Genomic DNA, 5,758 nt, shown 5'->3' on the forward strand with positions numbered 1-5,758 from the left:
CAGGGTTTCACCATGTTGCCCAGGATGGTCTCAAATTCCTGAGCTCAAGCGATCTGCCTACCTCAGTCTCCCAAAGTGTTGGGATTACAGGTGTGAGCTCAGCCCCACCCATTTTCTCTGTGTCATTCCAATTTTTAGTATAGATACTGCTTAAGTAAGCACTTTGCTATTGATTTTGCAATTGATCCTGTTGACCAGGTTGTCCACTGATATTCAGATGTTATCCTTTAATCAGTGTTTTGTTATTATTGTTGTTAATGTTGTCATTTTATTAGTAAGAAAATATCAACATGATAAAGAATATCATTTCTCTTTAACTAAAGAGTAAAAGCAAATCCCTGAGGGGGAAATGTGGAAAACTACAGAATTGACCAATTGTGCTTATACTAGTTTAGTTATATGAGATTAAATAAACATACCTCAGAGTAGCCATGACAAATTGTATCCACTGTATTGCAGGAAAAACCTAAATAAAACAAGGAAAAAAGAATAAAATTAAACCTTTTACATTGAATATTCAACCTAACTCTAGGTTCATTATTAACTATCTGTACAGCATAAATTTTCTTCAAAGCCTAATCTCAAAACATACTACAAGCCTGAGAACGAGTCAAAAGGCTGAACAGGCCCCTGGAAAGACAAGGTGCTCCTTTTTTCCTCTCTTATTTCTGTTTCTCTGGGAAATAGTATGATTTAAAAAAAAATAGAGATGTGGATTAAAAATGACTAAATGAAAAAAGTAAGCTAGCCAGGCTGTGGCTTATACCTGTAATCCCGACACTTTGAGAGGCTGAGGTAAAAGGATCACTTGAGGCCAGAAGTTTAAGAAAAAAGAAACCTGGGTGAGAAAACTAATAAAAGGAAGAACAAAATGGAGAGGGGGTAGGAAAAATGTTGAGAGAGAATACAGAGATGTGTGGAAAGAATAGGTAAGAGAAAAGACAAATACTAGAGTTCACTGATAGGAAGAAAGAGGAAAGAGAATAATAGTAAAACAGAGAAACTGAAGAAAAGTTAGTAGTATGGAGAGAGAGACTGTAAGTGAAAAATGCAGAACAGGAAAGAAGAAAGGGAGAACACAAAGGAAGACAGGGAGAGCTTCTGACCTTACCAGGTCCCAACTGTCCTCCAGAATGCTTGCCTCTAGTGGAAAGGTCATAGGGACTTCAGTCCCAGCTACCCTTGAGCAGCCGATCCTTCCTAGTCAGGTTCTGAATCCTGAAGCAGTGAACAGGTGGCTCCACCTCTACCCCAGTTGGGCTCCTCCTATACCTAATCCTGCCCTGTACCTTGAGGGCAAGGAGAGAGGTACTGACAAGTGCAAGAGAAAGCCAAGCAGAAAGAACGAAAACAGAAAGACCAGGTGACAGGAAAACAAAGTTGTAAGTGGCATTAGGAATTAAAAGGAGCAAGAGGCAGAGTAATAAAAAACAGACAGATACAGAAGGGGCAGGATTGAGAAAAAAAGAATGAGTCATAGTGAAAAGATAAATAGAGCTGCAATAGAGAAATGGAACTAAAAAAAGGGGTGGGGGGAGAAATAAATGGGATAGAAAGGAAGTCTCCCTAAAATTTGCCCTTGTTTAGAGACAGAAGCCTGTGATGGAAAAGAGAGATTGCATATTCACTCAATTAATAAAGTTTTAGTAATACTAGTGGAAAGCTGAGGTGGTTATTAATGTTTGTCATAAATTACATTATTCATTAATACACTGATGCTTAAATATCAACTTTGTGCAAAGTAGTGTGTTATGGAAGATATAAAGATAAATAAGATACAGACCCAGCCTTCTAACAGCTTATAACATAGTAGGAAAAATGGCCTGAATACCAAAAATTCAAATGATCTGCACACAGCAAGAATATACCTACACAGAGTAGTATTCAAAGAGGATTTGGAAGAACTGATAAAATTTGGACAAAGACTGGAGGAAAAAAGAGAGCAGAAGGAAGACCATTCATTTGTGTAATTTATCTTTCATCTAGCCATAATTGCATATAGTCTACAAATCCTTATTGATAACAAGTTAAATCACTTGCATGACTAGAGTAATTTAAATACATGACTAATTTATTCATATCAGGTTAAAATTACAGTCCAAAGCAAAACAAAACACAGCCAGATGCAATGTCATGCACCTGTCGTCCTGGCTACTTGGGAGGTGGAGGCAGAGGGTCTCTTGAGGGCAGGAGTTTGAGGCTGCAGTGTGCTATGACTGTTCCTGTGAACAGTCATTGCACTCCAACCTGGGCAGCACAGCAAAACACCATTTCTAAAACAAAATAAAACACAGCCAGCTGTGCTGGCCCACGCCTGTAATCCCAGCACTTTGGGAGGTCAAGTCGGGTGGATCACTTGAGGTTAGGAATGTGAGACCAGCCTGGCCAACATGGCAAAACCTTGTCTCTACTAAAAATACCAATATTAGCCAGGCAGGGTGGCATGCACCTGTAATCCCAGCTACTCGGGAGGCTGAGGCATGAGAATCACTTGAAGCCAGGAGGTGGAGGCTGCAGTGAGCCAAGATCATGACACTGCACTCCAGCCTGGATGATAGAGTGAGACTCCATCTCAAAATAAATAAATAAATAAATAAAACAAAACAGAAACCAAACCAAACAAAAAGATTATAGTCTATAGTGGAAGACCAGACATTGTTAAATAAAGGTTACGTTCTAATCACTTTGCTTAAATTGTTAGGTAAACAAATAAAAAAAAATACCAGGAAATTTCTAGATCAGAAAACCCCAGCATAAGGTCTTAGGAAGTATTTTAAGGCCTCTACTCACACATCTTACCTCATAAAGGTGAAGAGACTACTGACAGTTTCACCAAGTGATAAGAAAATGCTTTGAGACAAAGGACCGTTGTTTCAGTCAAGAACAAATCTCATGTTGTTCAGAGAACAGCCATGCCAAATTAGTCTGCTGCTCTTGTCAGGACAATCAATGATGAATAACTTTTCTCTTTGGCATTCTCTTCTAAAACATCTATACCATCTAACAACATTTGGGGATTTACTTTCCAGTTTTTCTATCAGAATCAATCCCCTGCTTGCTGTATATTCAGTACTTGGTCCCTTTGAAGTATCTTTGGAAACAATCTTGCCATTTTCCTTTTCTAAAAAGGCTAACCCAAGCTCAAATGATGAAGTAGGTGATATTTACTTTCAGTTTTCCTTTATCTCTTTTTAGCAAAAAGTTCCTTACATGCCTGCAGTCCCAACTACTCAGCAGGCTGAGGCAGGAGGATCTCTTGAGGTCGAGAGGTCCAGGCTGCAGTGAGCTGTGTTTGCACCATTGCACTCACACTCCAGCCTGGGTGACAGAGTGAAACCCTGTGTTTATAACAATAACAACAACAACAAAAAAGGCTGGGTGTGGTGGCTCACACCTATAATCCCAATATTTTCGGAGGCCAAGGTGGGTGGATCACAAGGTCAGGAGTTCAAGACTAGCCTGGCCAAGATGGTAAAACCCCATCTCTACTAAAAATACAAAAATTAGCTGGGTATGGTGGCAGGCGCCTGGAATCCCAGCTACTAGGGAGGCTGAAACAGAGAATTGCTTGAACTCGGAAGGCAGAAGTTGCAGTGAGCCAAGATCATGCCATTGCACTCCAGCCTGGATGACAGAACGAGACTTCATCTCAAAAATAAAAAAATAAATAAAAGCTCCTTAGCAAGTTCAAACCTATCCCAACTCTTAACTTATTGGGCTACTATATATTACATATCAACTGAAGTTAACACATATTCATAAAATTGCTATCATGAACAAGTTACTCAAAGTCAAGAAAGACACTTGCCTTTGTAAAATATTTTTATTTAACCAAAAAGTTTTCTGAAAATAACATGTAGGCCGGGCGCGGTGGCTCAAGCCTGTAATCCTAGCACTTTGGGAGGCCGAGACAGGCAGATCACGAGGTCAGGAGATCGAAACCATCCTGGCAAACACAGTGAAACCCCGTCTCTACTAAAAAATACGAAAAAAACTAGCTGGGCGAGGTGGCGGGCGCCTGTAATCCCAGCTACTTGGGAGGCTGAGGCAGGAGAACCCGGGAAGCGGAGCTTGCAGTGAGCTGAGATCCGGCCACTGCACTCCAGCCTGGGTGACAGAGCGAGACTCCGTCTCAAAAAAAATAAAAATAAAAATAAAAAATAAAAAAATAAAAATAACATGTAAAGATTTCTAAGGCCAGGCATGGTGGAGCATGCCTGTAATCCCACCACTTTGGGAGGCCAAGGCGGGCGGATCACCTGAGGTCAGGAATTCAAGATCAGCCTGACTTAACATGGTGAAATCCCATCTCTACTAAATACAAATAATTAGCTGGGCATGGTGGCGGGTGCCTATAATGCCAGCTAGCTACTCAGGAGGCTGAGGCAGGAGAATTGCTTGAACCCAGGAGGTGGAGGTTGCAGTGAGCCAAGATTGTACCATTGCACTCCAGCCTGGGCAACAAGAGCGAAACTCCATCTCAAAAAAAAAAAAAAAAAGATTTCTAGTAACAACAGCTACCAATTATGAAGTGCTTTTGAGTTGTATCTTAGTAACATTATTGTCAGTAAAATGAAGTTTGGAACAAAAGCAAGGAAGGAAATGGCCAGTGCTAGAATTCATGGTGTAATGATTAATGGATATGTTTCTATCTGACTAAAAAGGATAATACTCAGAATATAAAGTATAAAACAAACATTGTAAGAGGGAACTGAAGATAAAGATTGTAAGAGAGCACTTGACTACTCTAAATAAATCCACCACTCCTGGACTGAACAAATTACACTCCAGAATTTTGATAAAACTTGCCAGTTAACCTAATAAACCATTTGAGAAAAATTTGAGAGTTCATGTAAAAATGGGAAAGTTGCTAGAAACCTGGTGATAACTAAATTAAAGGCAAAAAGATGGTGAAATCTGCAAACCAAACCATACATCAAGGATCTTAGTATTGATCCCAAATAAGAATCTAGAATGAATTGTCCAAAAGATGTGTTTGCAAACAATTAGAAACAAAACAGTAACTGCTAAGTCGGCATGGGTTTACTTAAAAAAAAAAAAAAAAAAAAAAGGCTGGGTGCAGTGGGTCACACCTATAATCTCAACACTGGAGGTCAAGGCAGGAAGGATCACTTGAGACTAGGAGGTCAAGATTGGCCCAGACAACATAACAAAACCCCGTCTCTACAAAAAATACAAAAATCAGTCAGGCATGGTGGCACATGCCTATAGTCCTAGCTACTATAAAGGCTGAGATAGGAGAACTGTTTGAGCCCAGGAGTTTGAGGCTGCAGTGAATCATGATTGCATCACTGCACTCCAGCCTGGGCAACAGAGGGAGAACCTGTCTCAAAATAATAATAATAATAATAATAATGCCAGACTAATCCATTCTCTTTTTGGATAGAATTACTAGACATATATCTGAAATTCTGACAAAGCATTTGGTGAGACATTTCATGCAATAAAAATTAGAAAACAGGCCAGGTGCGGTGGCTCATGCCTGTAATCCCAGCACTTTGGGAGGCTGAGACAGGCAGATCATCTGAGGTCAGGAGTTCGAGATCAGCCTGGCCAACATGGACAAACCCCATCTTTACTAAAAATACAAAATTAGCCAGGTGTGGTGGCACACACCTGTAATCCCAGCTACCAGGGAGGCTGAGGCAGAAGAATTGCTTGGACCTGGGAGGTTGCAGCGAGCCAAGATAGTGCCACTACGCTCCAGCTTGGGTGACAGAGCAACTCCATCTAAAAA

This window comes from Colobus angolensis, unplaced genomic scaffold (assembly GCF_000951035.1).
Source record: "Colobus angolensis palliatus isolate OR3802 unplaced genomic scaffold, Cang.pa_1.0 Scaffold79, whole genome shotgun sequence".
Taxonomy (NCBI): Eukaryota; Metazoa; Chordata; class Mammalia; order Primates; family Cercopithecidae; genus Colobus; species Colobus angolensis.